Source organism: Procambarus clarkii, chromosome 24 (genome assembly GCF_040958095.1).
Source record: "Procambarus clarkii isolate CNS0578487 chromosome 24, FALCON_Pclarkii_2.0, whole genome shotgun sequence".
Taxonomy (NCBI): Eukaryota; Metazoa; Arthropoda; class Malacostraca; order Decapoda; family Cambaridae; genus Procambarus; species Procambarus clarkii.
The window spans coordinates 5,143,557-5,161,843 of record NC_091173.1 but is presented as its reverse complement, the minus strand read 5'-3'; positions in this window follow the sequence as shown (position 1 = coordinate 5,161,843).

Sequence of the window (18,287 nt, the reverse complement as noted above, 5' to 3'; positions counted from 1 at the left end):
TCCCTAGTCACAGGCCACCGGGACGGGGGGAGACACCCTGGTCGCCCCTGCCGCGGATGTCGCAGCCGCCCCGCCCTCCCCTACCAAGCGTCGCCCTCGGTCTAGGGCCACGGGGCATACGCATCGAGGCGCCGTGCCAGCTCCTCCAGCCCGTCTTCTTATGGTGAGTCTCCCAGGGTGAGTGCTTCTCCCCCACTTACTAGTCCTTGGCTGGGACACCTTCGGGCGCCACAGGGTTCCACAATCCCTCTCCTGGGCGTGCACGTCCCCCAGGCTCTCCGGGAGAAGGTCTGGGCTAACAAGTACGTCGACCTCAGGTAGCTGCTTGCTCACGAGCGCAAAGCAGGTGCCTACGAGACTCGCCCTGTGTCCACCCCTGACTCCCAGACGCCCGCTAAGAAGCAGCCGCCCCTGACGCCGGACCAGTGGGCGTATGGCTTCGACATCTATGCAACGATCTACATCGAGAAGCACCCGGCCGAGGCCCAGGCGCTGTTCACCTATTCTCGGTATGTCAAGACCATGAAGGCGACCCTCAGGCGATTGGATGTGGTACGACAAGGCCTTCAAATTGGGCCAAGGAGAGATCGAACTGCTCTTGGCTCGATTACAGGCTGGACTTGGAATTCCACTCAGTCCAGCGCGTCGCACACGTCGCTGTCCAGACGACAAGGCAGGAGGTGGGCGAACGACGGCCCTTACTCTCTCTAGCGCCCGGGCCGCAGGGCTTCCCCGACTACTGCTTTTCCTACCACACGAGGGGACCCGGCTGCAATTTTACACCATGTTCCTTCAAGCACTACTGCCTGCGCTGTAGAAGGAGACACCTGGCTTATATCACTTGTCCCCCAGCTCAGCCACGCAACGGACCCTCCCACGACCAGCGCCCTCGACGACACCCACAGGATAAGGGTAAGAAGAACGTTGGCAGTAACAACGCCGGTGGACGCCGACGCTAGGGGCGGCCTGGTTCAGGGGAACGTGGCCACAGGACTGGTGTCGGCTCAACATTGCATTGCTCGAGCTCTACCCTTTCCTCATGGGTATAGCACTCTTCGCCCCGGTATTGGCCAATAAGAGGCTGGTGTGCACATCTGACAACAGTGCTGTGGTAAATGTGCTCATCTCCCTCTCTGCTAGGTGCCCCCTCCTAATGCAACTTGTCAGGCCTTTGACAGTGCTGCTCAAACATAACATTATGCTCATCCCCTCCCACCTCCCAGGCAAACTAAACGGGGGTTTGTGACGCTCTTTCCCGCTTGCAGACGCTGCCGCCCTTGTTTCTGCGAGACACAGGCCTCACTGAGACGCCGACCGTAGTTCCCACACACCTCCTGCCCTGCAACTGTAAGGACCCTGTTTAACTCTCTGCAACCAGCAACGCGGCGAGTTTACCGGGCTAAGTGGGCGGAGTACACTGCCTACGTCTCGGCAGGGCGGCGAGGAGAATACCCCTTGGATGCTACCCCCTCGACCCTGGTGAATTTCCTTTTATCCCTGCTCTCGCGGGGCCTGGCGTTCCGTTCTCTTCACGCTTACCTAGCAACCATCGCCTTTGTATGCAAGTTGCATGGTAGGAGGGACCCAACCCGACAGTTCCTGATCGCTCAACTCCTCAAAGGGGCACGAAACTCCGTTCGACGGGCCCCCGCCCTGTGACGAGGCACCTCCTACATCACCTGCTGTGGGCACTGGGTGGCGTATGCAACACTGCCTACGAGAAGTCTTGCTACAGGGTGCTCTTTTCCCTGGCTTTCCATGCCTGCCTACACCCGGGTGAGGCGGTCTACGCAGAACGGGGACGGCACACGCTCGGCATGGAACAGGTATCATTTACAAGGGTAGGAATTGATATTGTGTTCGACTCTTACAAGCACAGCATAGGCCGCATGCCCACCCTATCCCTGAGAGCGAACCCTTCCAGCAAGTACTGCCCGGTCCGCGCCCTGTCTAAATACTTTAATTACAGGGGTGCGGGCCCACGGCCCATATTCAAGCATGCCACAGGCGCTCCTGTTACCAGGCAAGATTTCTCCAGGATGCTTCGCGCTGCCTTCACGGGGCTATGCTTGCCCCCAGCCGATTACGCCCCGCATTCCTTTCGCATCGGCAGGGCCACCCAGCTGTCTCTAGACGGGTTCGCCCCAACGGAGATAATGGCAGTCGGCAGGTGGAAGAGCAACGCTTTTACTTCCTACGTCAGGCAGGACGTTGTCGCTCTGCCGCCCTGAGGCCTCCCTGCAGCCAGCGGGAGGCCTCAGGGAGGTTTAGTGATGCTGCTCCCCCTTCTGGGGAGGGGAGGGGTTTGTCCTGCTGGCCTGCAGAGTGGGGGTGCAGCGCTGGTCCCCAAGTGTTCCACTGTCCGCAGCTAATCTTTGCCTTTACAGTCAGTCTAGGTGCTAGTAAGCCCTACCTTTAGTCAGGAATTCCTTCACCTTATTCCTTGGCGGCACGGCCTCACGCCCTGTGTTAAATTTTCCCCCTTTGTTATATCAGGTTTCCCCCCAGTCTCTAGGTATTTTCCTGCGCCTGTTTAATTCCCCTTAATTCACCTAGGATTTACAATTATATCTTTCCGGCCTCTTGGGCGGGCTTCTTTAAGTGTCATGTGGCCTATTCAATTCATTTTACTCTTGTGTCCTGACTGCTACATACTGTTATATAATTAAATATTACATTTACACTGCCTTACTCCTAGTATCAGATAAGCTATTAAGTTTCTGCAGAATTCGTTTCCATGTCACTAGGCTAAGCTTACTCTTACTTACTACGGGTGAACATTTTAAGTTAATTGATAGTACTATGTTTGACATGGACATGTTACATTTGTTATTTTTTAATTATTTGCATGTTCTGCAGAAATTATAAATAAATAAATATAAATAAATAAATGTTTATTTAGGTAAGGTACATACATACAAGAGAATTTACAAAGATTGATCGATTTATAGATAGAGCTAGTACATACAATGCCTAAAGCCACTATTATGCAAAGCGTTTCGGGCATGAAAAACATTAATGACTAAAGCTTAATACTAATGGAGTATAAAGTATAAAATGTGTTGAGAACAAACAAAAATAAAGATAAAAAAGGGGGGAACATGACCGAAAAAGCAGCACAAATACAATTAGGTCGACAAACAGCGTTTTTTTTTTTTTTTTTTTTTTTTTTGCAAGGATATTCCTGCGTGGGCCCTAAGCCTCTGGCTGGCCCACTAAGTGTTGCTTGTTTCTGTCTTACTTGGGCGGAGTATGAGTATTTATTACTCGTATGGTCGCTTCAGTAAGATTTTGCCATATGTGTTTAACAACTTCTTCTGCTCTGTTGAATCTAAGTTGAAATCTTAATGGGTTTGTAACTGTGCACTGTGTTAGATAATGTTCCAGTGGTCTGTCGGGCATTTCTCTACAGTGTTGACATTTCCTCTCAACTTCCGGAACCTGTAAGCCTATTTCCCGTGCACATGGGTATCCAAGCCTGATGTGATGTAAGTGCACTTCTGTTGCTCTACTGCTCCCTTTCATCAAACTAAGTGGTTCGTAGTTGGTGGAATTCTTGTACCAACCCGCAGATCCTGATGTTGCAACTGCTGTGTTGTGGTCACTGTACATCTTTTGCATTGCTCTGTTTCTAATTACTTTCTTAATCTGTGATAGACTCTGTGGTATGTAAATGTCTACATTACTTCTCTTAGTTGCAAGTTTTGCAACTTCGTCTGCAATGTCATTTCCTATTATTCCCACATGACTTGGCACCCAGTTGATAAGTACCCGTCGGCCTTGTCGTTTGAGAGTTTGCATTAATGATATGACATTTGTGATCAGATGTATGTTATCACATATGTGTTCTTGTTGCAAGGTTTCAATGGCGGTTCTCGAATCTGTATGTATGATAACATGTTGTCGGTGTTGAGCAAGAGCATGTTCCAAAGCCTTTTGAATGGCTAGCATCTCTGTTTGTAAAGTCGAACACCCATTTGAGAGCCTCCAACTATTTACAGAGTTTCCTGCTTTAACTGCAGCTCCGGTTTCTTGTCCCTGCTGGTCTACTGATCCATCTGTGAAGTAAGTGAAGCTGTCGGATGCCATGTTTGCTTCTATATGCATCTGTGCAATGTTACGTAGCAGATGAAGATTTGTCTGGTTCTTTTTCCTTCAATAACCATAATCTTAAAGTCTGCTGGCGGAGATTCCCAAGGGGCTTGCATAACAAAGTCTGCATGTATTTCGTCGACACCCTTCTCAGTGACTGTGTTTGTTATATCGAATGTATTGATGGTGTTTATCGCACAATGGGTCCACCTGTTGCTATTGGAGGCTCTTCTGTCCAGAGTTAGTGCTTCAGTGATTATATCTTTAAGTGAACTGATTCTAGGTCTAGTCAATATCTTGGTCAGCATGCACGCAGCGATCCCTTTTACCCTTATTTCAATCGACGTTAGCTTGGTTTCTATAGTCTTAGGTTCAGTGTTTTAGTCCATCTGGGAGCTCCTGTTATGATTCGCAATGCATCGTTTTGAAGAACCTCAACGTTTGCCACTGACCAGGAGAAAGAGTGAGTAAGGCAGGCGCTGCATAATCAACTAGGGAACGAACGGCGTGTATGTAAAACATTCTTAACACTTTGTGTCCCGCTCCTAGACGGGGCCCTGTGATTGCTCTCATTATATTTAGTCGTGATTTTGCTTTCTCCTTTAGATATTGAATTTGCTTGTTGAATGTCATTTTAAAATCTATCCACACTCCGAGATATTGATATTGTGTAACCCACTGAAGGTTAATGTCTTGAATGCGTAGGTGCCTGTCTGGAGTGTTGCCGCCTAGTCTTATTGCCTTAGACTTCTGTGCAGATATTTTTAGCCCTAAAACGCTGCATTCAGATGTTACTTTATCTAATGTACCTTGTGCTTTATTTAGAAGTGAAGGACCTGTAATGACTAATGCTATATCATCAGCATAGCTTAGCAATTTAACCCCTTCTGTAAATGTCATGGTAACAAGGTTTTCCATAAGGATGTTAAAAAGACTAGGACTGAGGACTCCTTGTGGAGTCCCATTCTCGTGCAAGTGGTAGTCCGACACTTGTCCTTGCAACTTTACTCTGGCATACCTGTGACTTAGGTAATCTTGAATCCATGCTAGCATTTTTCCCTTTACACCTATTTTAACTAAGGTGTGTAAAATTGCTTGCGGGCTTGCAAGTTCGAATACTTTTTCTAGATCAAGGAAGATCACTATAGCTGGACCCGAGTTAACTGTTCCTAGTAATGTTGCTATGCAGTTGGCAGTACCTACTCCTCTAGTGAAGCCAAATATGTGTTTATAAAGGTCTCCAGTCTTCCACAGTAGCCTATTTAAGACCATCCGTTCTGCAGTTTTACTAATGCATGATGTTAATGAAATGGGTCTGTAATTGCCAGGTTCTTTCGGCTTAGGAATCGATATGATGTCTGCTTTCTTCCAAGAGGTCGGTAGTTTGCCTTGCTGCCAAGATGCATTGATGACGTCCAATATTCCTTGTTCTCCAGCAGGACCTGCATGTGCGATCATTGAGTATGTAATGTTATCGGCACCTGGTGCAGTGTCCTTACCACCTTTTTTTGGCTCTGATTAGTTCTTGTTTGGTGAAGGGACAGTCGCATTTGTCATTTATAGCTATGCTCTCATGAATGACTGTCAACCTCTCTTGTTTTAATTGTTCTTGCTGCCTTCGGACCATTGCAGGAAGCTGATATGAAGCTGTTCTTTCTGCAAATTGGAGAGCAAGTCTCTCAGCCTCCTGCAATGGTTGAATACATGCCTGTGGTCGGGCTGGTCGACCTGATATAGTTTTAATCTGACCCCATATCTTGCCAAGACTACTATGTTCATTTAGAGTTTGACACCACTCAAACCATCTTGCCTCCTTTACTTCTCTAGAAACTCGTCTTGCTTCAGATATCACCGCTCTTAGCAGAGTTCTTCCTTCTGGTGTGGGGTTTCTCTTTAAATGTTTTCTGAAGATGTTGACTGTGGTTCTGTTCTTTAACTTCATTACTATAGAACCAATAGTTCTTTGGTTTTGTGTTTCCTGTGATAATGATTGGAATAGCTTTGTTTGCAGCAGCTGCAATGGCTTCCTGCAGATTGGTCTCGTGTGTGTTCAAATCCTCAGGTGGCGTGTATGTTGCATACCATTTTTCAAGTTCTTCTTGGTATATATTCCAATTGGCCTTTCTTAAATTCCACCTAGGTTGTGCAGGTGGTGTAGGAGGTCGTTCTATGTTTAGTGTTGTGACAGTAGTATAGTGGTCACTGGTGATCACCGGGTCTACTTCCCACTTCGCCTGATGCTTAAGTGCTGTTGAGATTAATGTAAGATCAAGGGAACCTCCTAGAATGTGAGTGGGTTCCCCAGTGTTAAGAAGTGTAATTTTAGGTACTTCTCGCAGAGCTGCAGCTAAATGGCGCCCATCTGCATTGGCTGGCCCAGTCGCACCTAACTCTTGATGATGAGCATTAAAATCCCCAGCAATAATTACATTTTCCTGCGTGGCCAAGGCAAGCACTGCCTCTGCTTCTAGTTTACGTCTAGGGGGCTTGTAAACGTTGTACATGAGGAGCTCAATGTTTGCCATATTCACTGTTACTGCTAATACTTCTACTCCATCCCCACATGAAACTGGGTCTATTTTCTTGCTAGGTATGGTGTTCCTGACTAGGGTCATTAATCCTCTTTGTCTCCCTTGCTCATACGGTATAACATAGTGCTGATATCCAGCTAATCTGAAGGATTTCGTGGCTGGGAAAAGAGTTTCTTCCAAAACGATTATATCTGCTTTCGTGCTGATTGCAGCCTCCTGAAGTGTGTGGTTTTTATTTCCAAGACCTTGTATGTTCCACTGCAGTATTCGTAATGTCCAGACGACGGTTTCGGTTGGTGTTGCCTGTTCTACCAGAACTCCTCTTCGGGATCGACCTCTATATTCAGCGTTGTTTAAAAAAAACAGACTTACTTCAAGATTTACTTATTTACTTACAGACTTATTTAAAAATTACAGAAATTATTTACTGTACTTCTACCAAGTAATAAATAAGCCCCCATTCTGTCGGTGTCTTTCTTCCCCTGATCAGAAAAAGGGAGGACTGGCTGGCTGGGTGTGGCTGCTCACTCTCGAGGAGTTGTGTGTGTGTTGATGGTGAATGTATATACTGTGTTACAGTGTATAGTGTGTAAATAGATTGTATATATACATAAATCAGCATGATACATGATAAATATGTGCAACATATGTATACACAAGTGTCATGCACGTAACACAGTGTCCTTGGACAGTACGGATGTTTTACTGCCATAATATAGTGTACGTGTTCATTATACATAGGATTAGCACGTAAAAACAAATAAAATGTATTTGGAATTGCGCGCAAAAAATGAACAAATATATATTCGCGGCAACTCGCGCGCCCCGCCCCGGGTGCCCTAATGGCCCCTGGAACGTACGTCACGGGCGAAGGGGGAATGATGATGTCACACGCCAACTTACGTACCCCATAGCAGCCAAAGTACGTACAATGTCAATTTTTTTTTGACATACTCATACTGAGGGAAGGGTTTTTGATACTTTAAAAAAAACAAAGGAATTTTTTCCAGAGAATTTGTTTCCTGCGCACTAGAAGAGTCATATTTGGAAGCCGAGCAGTTAAGGGGTTAAGTTCAGAGTATGCAGAGCAAGAATTAGTCATCTTTGTAGTGAGTTAATCTTATACTCGCTCCATTATCTCATTATCTTAATAGCATAACTAATTAGCACTAATTACAGAAGCTACAATCCTAGCTTTCCCCAATTACAGGTAATACTCTTCTCATCTTGTTGGAGGAAGCTGAGGTGTAATCACCATATAACCAAGCGATTTGATGAATAGTGAACAGTGCACTTTCCACAGTCAACAATGTAACACTTGGCGTGTACAGTTCTAATCGACCCAAGACGCTACAGCTTCGACACAGAGCAGACTGCAGACTACGACCTCATCCAGCTACAATTACGCTCTCCCACATAGAGCTCCGCGACTCCAGCCACACTCAGCTCTCTGCTCTGCTCCAGGCTTCGTCTCAACGTCTACGACACTGCTGTATCCAGGACTACTAAATAAATATGAAACTCACTAAACACTGCGTATCTAATCAACCCAACAACGTAACATAAACGTACGTTACATCTTCTTCACTTCCTCCACAGAATAAGGCAGATTTCGACATCGGACAAAATGAGCCATACGAGACACTCCAGGGTGACACAGATTGTCATGCAATGCCTTTAATTCATCCATACTGGTGGCACCACATACACGTGAAAATGCATCAGCTGGTATGTCCTTTTTACCTTTTTTCGATTCTTCGATTCTTCGCGGCGGGGATCGTATTCCAGGGACCTGCCCGAAACGCTACGCGTACTAGTGGCTGTACAAGAATGTAACAACTCTTGTATATATCTCAAAAAAAAAAAAAAAAAAAAAAAAACAAGCCGAAAATTATGGCGTTCAATGAGATAGTGTCGCCACTTCCTTAGGGCTTCCACAATGGCATACGCTTCCTTCTCCACTGATGAGTGCCTTTATTCACTATTTGAAAGTATTCGGGAGAAAAAAGCTACTTCTTGTTCATTCTGGGTTAGGGTAGAGGTAATAGCATGATCTGAAGCATCGGTCTCCACAGCGAAAGCTGTTGGGTCGATTGCTCGAACCACTGCCTCAGCAATATGTCTTGTTTTAGTGATTAGCTGCTTGCTCGTTGCAGGGTGTGGTCACGCCGTTGGCGCTCTCTCAGTTGTTAGCTGACGTCTGGTGTGAGCAGGTCGCTGTTGTTGGTGTGTGGTGTGCCGGCTAGCCTGTGGGGGGGGGGGCTGGCATTATGGCGTCGTCGGTGACGCGGATTCGGAGGGTGGATTCCGCAGGATTGGAGCTCTCGGCAGCTGCTGATTGGGCGTTGGTGGAGGTGAAGCTTTTGGATGTTTTACGGGTGGACCTGCACACTATTTAAGGCCTTGAGAAGATTTGCCAACGTTTGTCAGCATCCATGGAGTTCCCTTGGACTTTCCCGAGAAGGTCCTTCGCACCTGCTTCTCTCGGTACTGTGTTCACTCGCCGTATAACTTGTCTCCGCTCAGGCTGCCTGTCGGGCTTGAGGACCAATGTGCGGACCCTTGGCATGTGCTTGATATGTGATATTCCTTCTCAGGTCAAGTTCTACGGCTTTAACATGCGGGTATTCTACGAGGATCAACCACGCACCTGTTTAAGGTGTGGATTGCGAGGGCATCTTGTGGCTGGTTGCACTGCTTCCGGGATGGGGAAGCCAGCTCTCTTTTAGGACGGTGATTTTCTTCCCTTGGGGGTTGGGGGGCCAAGCCAGGTGTTGCGGAGGCCGTGGTTGTCCCCCGCGACCCGTCTCCGTCGATGGTGCCTTCTGATTTGACTGATCCTACTCCGGCTGTTCAGCAGTTTGGCCCACCTGGCCCGTTGGTGTCTGATGCGGCGGCCTCGCTTCTTGTGCATGTCGTCACTGCGGAGGTTCATCAGGATTGAACTGTTGCTGCCATGGAGACAGGTACGCCTGTGGAAGCTGCTCCATCATGTGTGGGTGGGAGTGGCAATCCTGCGGGTCCTCCATGTTGTGTTGCTTCTTCGTTTGGTGGCCATGCATCCGACATAGTTGCTGCTGTTCTGGAAGCGCTGCAATCCTCTCGTGGCTCTAGAGGGCCATCCCTGGTCGCGACGTCGGACCAGCCCCGTTGTAAGCGGGAGGCACGGACACGTTCCTCGGACAAAGGTCCTCCCATCAAGCGAGGGGGGTCTACGGCTGGGGCTGCTGTGGTGTGTGCCCCTCCTCCTCCCTCTGGTGGCCTGCTGAGGTCTGTTGCTCCCGGGGCTCCCTCTGGGGGCAGTGATGCCCCGGAGGCAGTTGAGGATGCTCAGTGGGTGGTGTCCACTGGTGTGGAAGGTACTGGATGGGATCCGCTGACTATGAAGTTTATGAAGTCTACGAAGAGTGCAAGCACCGACGTTCCTGTGGGGCCCTCCGCTGCGGGGTTGCCAGATGATGCGGCTAATGTTCCTATTGCCTCCCATGTGGGGGCCAGGGCTCTGGTTCGCCTTCGCAGGGAACTGTGAGGTTGGTGGGGTCCTGATTGCCCTTCCTGATGGCGCCCTCTCTAACCTGTGCGACGCTGAATGTGCGTGGGTTGCGTGACTTGGCAGTGCAGATGGGCTTGGTGGCTGTGCTTTGTGAGCAGCGTGTAGATGTAGCCTTTATTCAGGAGCATAATGTGCATAACTTGGGTGCTTTGTCTGGTTTGACATGATTTTCATGTAGTGCCTAATCTACCGAGGATGTCCTTTGGGGGCACGCTGATGCTGTTCTCCTGGAGGGCCTCCATTTCTGTGCTTCACACGGAGTTGGATGAGGATGTCCGGGTGTTGTTCGCTCGTGTGCGGTACCTCGTGGTGGAGATTCTCTTATTGACTGTATGCTCCTTCTGGCATGGCGCGTCGCCGGGAGAGGGAGGAGTTTTTCCAGGGTGGGCTGTTACACTTCTTGCGTCATGACACGAGGGACATAGTTTTGGGGGGCGATTTTAATTGTCACTCGGGCACGGGATTGCAATAGTGCGTATCTGCATAATGTTTCTTGGGCATTAGTCTCCACCTTACAGAGTTGTGGGTTTCGTGATGCTGCTCTCATGTTTGGAGGCGATTTGGAATTCACCTTTGCTGCGCGAGGGGCGTGTTCCAGGCTGGATCGTTTTTACGTTCATGGGCGGGAGGGCTCTGTTTTTGCGTTTCGTATGGTTCCAGTTGCCTTTTCTGATCATTGTTTGGTTATGGTGCATGTTGCTGTTCGTAGTCAGGTTCGTGTGGGGAGGGGTTGGTGGAAGTTGAATTGTTGGTTGCTGCATTGTCCTTGGGTGCGTGAGGCATTTCGTGGGTAGTGGGTGGGGCTTGTTGCTCGCAAGTGCGAGTTTTCGTCTGTGTTAGACTGGTGGGAGTGGTGCAAGGTGGAATGCAAGTCTTTTTTTTGTTGTGGTTGCGAAGCGTGAGGCAGCGGGGTGTTTTGGTTTGGTGCGCTTTCTTCAGGCGCAGTTGACTAGGTTGTATGTGTTGCTTAATAGTGGGGTTGAATGTTTTGCTGCTATTTCTGTGTGTAAGGAGCGCATTTGTGATTTGCGGGAAGAGTTGGCAGAGGGGGTTTGGGTGCGGGCTCGTGTTGATGAGTATGTGTCTGGTGAACGGCTTTCTCCTTTTCTTTTGCGGAAGGAGAAAGCCCTTCGGGACTCAGTTCTTTTCACCGGTCTCCAGCGCCTGAATGGTTCTGTCTTGTCTAACATGGATGGGGTCTTGTTGTACGTGCAGCAGGAGTTGGGGGCGCTGTATGAGGAGGTATGGGTGGATGAGGATCTGGCTGCTTTCTTTTTGCGTCACTGCTCATCTGGTTTGTTGGCTGCGGGTTGTTCCGCTTTGGTGAGGGACGTGTCGTCGGCTGAGCTTTGGACTGTAGTGCGGTCTTTCCGATCCGGCAGGGTGCCTGGCTCAGATGGGCTCCCTGTGGAATTTTATGTTACTTTTGGGATGTGCTTGGTGAGGCTTTTTTGGAGGTGGTGTGGTTTTGTTTCCAGACTTGTTGTTCACCCGTGTCCCATTATGATGGGGTTGTGCGGTTGCTTCCGAAGCCAGGTGATTTTCGTTTTCTATCAAATTGCAGGCCGATCACCCTGTTAAATGTTGATTATAAGATTGTCTAGAAGTTGCTAGCGGGTCGGTGTCGGGATGTTATTGGTTCTGTGGTTTCGGTTGAGCAATTTTGTGGCGTTCCGGGTAGGTCTTTGCTTCATTGCAATGCTCTTTTACGTGATGTGATTCCTTGTGCCTCTGGGCTTCGCCTGCCTGCGGCGATGCTCAACTTAGATTGGTCGAAGGCATTCGACCATGTGTCAATAGGCTTTGTGTTGCAGGCTATGGAGAGGTTCGGATTTCCTCCATTGTTTGTTTCTTGGGTACGTATGTTGTATGCCCATTGTCATAGTCGTGTGTGCATTAATGGTTTTTTAGTGCCCCTTTTGCCGTTCGCCGATCGATGAGGCAGGGGTGTCCCTTATCTATGCTCCTTTATGTTCTTTTTCAGGAGCCTTTGTTTCGTGCGGTTCAGTCCTGTGCTTTGGTGGTTCCTCCGAGGCTGCCCGCTGGTCTCTGTTTACCGATCTCTGGGTATGCTGATGATACGGTGCTGATTGTGGCGACCAATGGCTCTGTGGTTGTGGTTCAGGACCTTGTTTGGCATTTTGAGCTGGCCACTGGGGCCCTTGTTAATAGGGATAAGTCCTGTCTAATGGGGCTGGGGAGCTGGGCCTCCCGTTCAGTGTGGGCGGGGTCGTGGTTTCAGTGGACAAGTCGCTTCGGGTTCTCAGAGTTACTTGGTTTAGCTCGTATGACCAATCCTTGGAGTGGAATTGGGATGCTGTGTCTCGGTCGGTTGAGGTGGCAGTTGGTTTGTTATCCTCGCGTCTGTTGACGGTTTATCAGCGGGCGATTGTTGTTACTAGTAAAGTTCTTTCGAGGGTGTGGTTTTTGGCTCGGTGCTTCCCTCTGGATCGGCGGCGTGCTCATAGGTTGGAGTGCAGAGTCTATCGATATGTGTGGTGTGGGAAGTATCATCCGGTTCGTCGCTCCTCCATGGTTTTGCGGGTAGAGGAGGGAGGTGTTGGCATGCCTGATGTTTTTACCAAGGCATTGGCTTTGTTTTGGGTGTCGTTGCTTCAGTATTTGGGGGTGGGTGGGGGCCTCAATGCGTTTGGGGTTTATTTCTGTCCAGTTCGGTTTAGAGTTTTGCTTGAGTTAGGGCTGAGTGTGAGGTCGCCTTTTGTGTATTCGTGGGCGGTTGGGATTCTGCAGGAGCTCTGTCGTGATCCTGGGTTTTTGTCCCTGTTGTGTCAGGGGGTTTATGGGGCTCTCCTTCGTCGTGTGAGCCATCGGGTTGAGGGTTTGTTTCCATGCTGGAATTTGGGGGGGGGGGGGAATTTGGTCGGTCTTGGGTGGGCGGCATTTGGCTCCACAGCAGCGGGAGTTTCTCTTTCGTATGCTGCACGAGTCGTTGCCGTCGAATGATCGTTTGTGTATACTTGGGTTGTGTTCTTCCGCGGCATGTGTGCATTGTGGATTGGTTGAGAAGCAGTTACATGTGTTTTATTTTTGTGAGAGGGTACAGGGCTTAGTTGATTGGTTGCGTGATGTGATTGCGGTGTTCTGTGGGCCCGGGTTTTGGGGGGGATATTTTACGGTTCCTGTTTCTTTCGTTTCCTCAGGGCTCCAGGCGGCTTCGGAAAACCCTGACTGTCTTGATTGTGGATTATGTGTTTTGTGTGTGGGTTGGGGCGTTTGGAGAGCTACGGGGTTCGCCGGATTTTCTGCGGGGGCGTTTGCGTCAATTGTGTTAAGTTAGGTGTTTCTCTACAAGTGGATCAGAATCGATTAGTCAGACGTCAAAAGTCTCGCTAATGCGACCATAGTCTTGCTGATGCCAATCTAAAGTAAATCCAGCACCCCATTGTATTAGTGGTTAAGTACTTTTACTTAAGCCTTCAGCCCAGGTGTCTTCAACACCGAGTTGCCTATTATTCACTAAACTATAAATGTGATGAGAGCCCTAGGGGTCCCTTAAAGTGTTTCAAGCATTGAGGAGATTCCCACAACCTACTTGGATCAGGACCAGGTGAGGCTAGTCTGAGAGGAGACCATCAAGGACTAACTTGACCTTGCTGCCAGGCCCTGTACGCTTGCTCTTGTATTTTCTCTGCTGGATTCAGACAGCTTCGTGAAGCATCTGCCATATGTACATTGGTGACGATGCACACATTGCAGTCAGGAAAGCAAAGTAGAAAACCCCACAACAGTAGCAATTTTTTTAATCAGATAGGGTTTGTTTTGGGACGCCTACCTTTCTGGGTGCCTGACCCCGGTTGATGGCAGACATAGAATGCTTCCAATCACATAGGGGTTTTTATAGAACATTGCTCCTTGTACCTCTCTGAGGGGGCCAGTTCTGGCGCATGGTCCCGGTTAGGCAGAACTCCGTTTGCTTTGATTGATGCCACATTCATATCAGCCCAGATAGCTCCGGGGTGCTGAAGGGGCTTCCTCCCCCCCGCGTTAAAATATTTAATTTCATCCTCATAATTTCTTACCTAGTGCTTCAAACTCGCACTGTATCTTGTGCTACCCACTCCCTCAAAATATTTGCCTAAACTTTCATACAACTTCACCATTGTAATCGCTATCATCTTATATCATGGTTATGTTGAATGCAAATTTTACTACAATGTACCTAGAAATAATCCTCAAATTATGCTACAATGTACCTGTTGATAATCCTCAAATTTTACTAATATGTGCCTACTAATTTTCTTAAAATTTTCTTACAATGTACCTGTTAACATTTTTAAATTTTGCTACAAATTTCCTACTTAAAATTATCTGTTAGATTAAGGCCCTGCCCAAAATGCTATGCGTGTTAGTGGCTTTACAAGAAAGTAAAAACATGAATGCTATGTACGCTCATAAACTCAATGTACCTTATTGCATATAAATAATAAATAAACAAATAAATAAGTAAATAAACAAATAAATAAACAAATAAATAAATTAAATAAACAAATAAATAAATATATAAATTATAAATTTTATTTTATTTTTAAATGCAAGAGTTCTTACATTTTTGTAAAGCCACTAGCATGCATAGCATTTTGGACAGGTCGTTAATCCTAATTTTCCCCGGAATATGGAAGCTCTAAACATATTAGTGCCAAACACTCCAGGGAAGACATCCCTGGCAGTGCAAGGGTAGCACTAGAGAACACACAGGGAACATAACCTTGTGCACATGCAGCTCCAAGCACTTTTAACTCCTGGCTCACACTACACCACAATGTACACAAACTGCCACAAGGGCTAAAACCACCACTTAACCACTGCACTGCGCAAAGCACCTTAAGGTGCTGTGAGGGTTGTGTGTGATTGTTTTTTTTTTAATTAGGCCATATTTTAAGGTTTTTTAATGTTTTCATCGCTCTTTGTGATTTGAAATGAAAAAGATTAAGTTTGGAAACATTTTGACATTAACATAGCTGAACATTTATAAAAAAAACCCAGCGTTGAATGTAATGAAACACCATTTTCTGGGTGAGTCCCGGAGGCTCCCCGGAGCTATCCCAGGCTGATATGCTAATGTCAGACTTTGGCATCAGTCATGTGTATGGAGTTCTTAGGCCTACCGGGGACCAAGGCCAGAACCGGGCCCCCTCAGAGAGGCAAGGGGAGCAATGGCCTATAGAAGCCCCCGTGTAGTTGGAAGCATTCTATGTCTGCCATCGACCGGAACAGGCACTCAGAAAGGTAAGCGCCCCAAAACAAACCCCTATTCTGGTTAAAATTGCTACCAAAAACCGAACTAGTGGATAGAACTCCCCAACCGAAAACAAGCAAACTAGTGTGACGTCACACACTGCCGCGCCGCTGTCTGCGCAGCTCCTCCCTCCCCGGGAGGGGGAAGGGGGAGCCCCAGACCCCCCGCGCTGGCTACCCACACCTCAGTTCTTGAGGCTGGATGTCAAAAACGCGAAAAACCGCCGACCGGAGGGAGGGAGGGATGCCGGGGAGCCTCCGGGACTCACCCAGAAAATGGCGTTTCATTACATTCAACGCTGGTTTTCTGGGGGGAGCCCCGTCGGCTCCCCGGAGCTAACTACCCACAGACAGAAAAAGAGGGACTTACCCGGCGGCGGTCGTCGCTCACCCCTCAACTCTAAGCCGAGACAACTGGCTGCAACCGCCGACCCAAAGCAACAGAGGCCCGACGAGGCCCAGGGACATGACCGCCAAAATCCCCGCGCCCAAATATCAGACCAAGACATATTCCCAAAGACGGCAGCAAGAGTCGCGAACTTAAGAACGTCATGGGCACAGGGATAGACCGCAGGCTGGCTGGACCTAATAACCCTGTGGACGGCCTGAGAGACCCGAACCCGCGAACAGGGAAGAAGGGAAACCGGATCAACCCACAGCGCGTCCCCGGACCCAGAAGCTGTGGCGCGCAAATAACGGCGAAGCGCCGCAACCGGACACAAAACATGATGCACCCCCGGCCTGACCAACCAAGCATCAACCACCCATGGACCCCTCCGGAACGCAGCAGTCTCATTCTTCGCCAGAAAAGAAGGAGACGGCTGCAAACGAACAAAACTATCACCACGACCAAAAGAGCAGAAACCCCTGCGCCGGAGGAGAGCATGAAGCTCCCCTACCCGACCCCCAGAGGCCAAAGCCAACAAGAAAAGTGCCTTGGAAAAACAATCCTGGACCGAAGGGGCCACAACGAAACGAGGAGACGAAAGGAAAGCGAGCACTCTGTCCAAAGACCAGGACGGCTCAGGCGACGCATGAGCAGGCCGGAGGTGAAACAATGCACGAGACAGCTTGCGAAACGGCGCAGACGTAACATCGATACCGAAAGCAAGCTGAAGCGGCTCCGCCAGCACCGCACGATACGAAGCGACAGTGTTAGGCATAAGATGACGGTCCTGAAACAACCACGAGAGGAAGAACAAGACCACCCGAACAGACAAGGAGCTAACACAACGAAGACGCAAAAAGAAACGGAAGGACCGCCAGGAAACTTCATACTGCCGCCGAGAAGAAGCCCTCAGGTGGGACACCAACAAGGAGGCCACCTGATCACCATAGAGATGATGATAGACTCGAGTCAAAAAAACCATACGCGAAGACTCGAGGAGAAGATCGAACCAGCTACGTGACGTACCGGCCCGATCTGCTGAAAGAGGCGGAGCCACGGGAAAACCCTCGGGTTCGGACACCGAGCAACCAGCGCCTGAAACCAAGGCTGGGCCGGCCACCAAGGGGCCAGAAGGACAACTCTCCCCCGGTAAGTCTCTACGCGAGTCAGGACCTGGAGCAACAGCCGAACCGGGGGAAAGAGGTACAGGAACCCCCACCTCGACCAGTCTAGCCGAAAGGCATCGACCCCGACGGCCTCGCAATCGGGGAAGGGCGCCGCATAAACAGGAAGACGCCGCGACCACGCCGACGCGAAGAGGTCCACTTCGGGGCGCCCGAACGTCTGACAAAGCCAACGGAAGGACTCGTCGTCGACCGTCCACTCCGTGGAGAGGGGAACGAAGCGAGACAGAGCGTCGGCCAAGACGTTGGACACGCCCCGCACGTGAACCGCCAGGAGAGCCAAACCCCGAGAACTCAGCAGACGAGTCACCCGAAGCGACCAACCCCAAAGAGACAAGGACCGCATCGAACCCCCGCGGTTCAGGCAATGAACCACCGGAGAGCAGTCCGAATGGAGCCGAATCGTCGATCTGCGGGCCACCCGAATCCTCCCCAGAGCAAACTACACTGCCGCGAACTCCCGCATTGTACTGTGAGCTCGACGGAAGGACGGATCCCAACGCCCCTGGCCGGCCTGGTGAGCACTGGTCACAAAACCCCAGCCGAGAGATGACGCATCCGTGTACACATCGAGCGAGGGCTCGGGCAGGCGCCAAGGCACTGAACCCCGAAACCCGAAGAGGAAGCCGGTGACGCAGCAACCGACGCAAGGCCCCCGGGGGTCGAACTCTGCGATCGTGAGAGAGGCGGAAGGGGGAACCCCGAAGGAACCAGAACAGCCGTTGAAGCCAAACCCGACCCGGCGGGTAGACCACCATCGCGAAGTTTAGGCTCCCGCACAGCCCCTCGAGCAACCGCCGGGTGACCCGAGGGCCCTCCAGAAACAGACGAAGGCGGGACCGCAGCCGCAGGAGAGACTCCGGAGGGAGAGACAAGGAGGCGGTTCGAGAGTCCCACACGAGACCCAGCCAAGTCCGAACCTGAGAGGGAACCAGATGGGACTTCCTCCAGTTCACCAAGAACCCGAACTCGGCGAGCTGGGAAAGAACCAAATCCCTGGCTAGCAAGCAAGCTGACTGGCTGGGAGCCCAAACCAGCCAGTCGTCGAGGTAGGCCAACACCCGAACACCTAGGAGACGCAAACGAGCCACCACAACCCGTTTAAGGCGCGTGAACACACGAGGTGCCAGGTTCAACCCGAACGGGAGACAACGAAAGTGGTAACTCAGACGCCCCACAACAAAACCGAGCCAGTCCCTGAACCGCGGATGAATCGGGACATGCCAATAAGCGTCCTGGAGGTCCAGGGACACCATCCAAGCTCCCGGCTCCAAGAGGAGCCG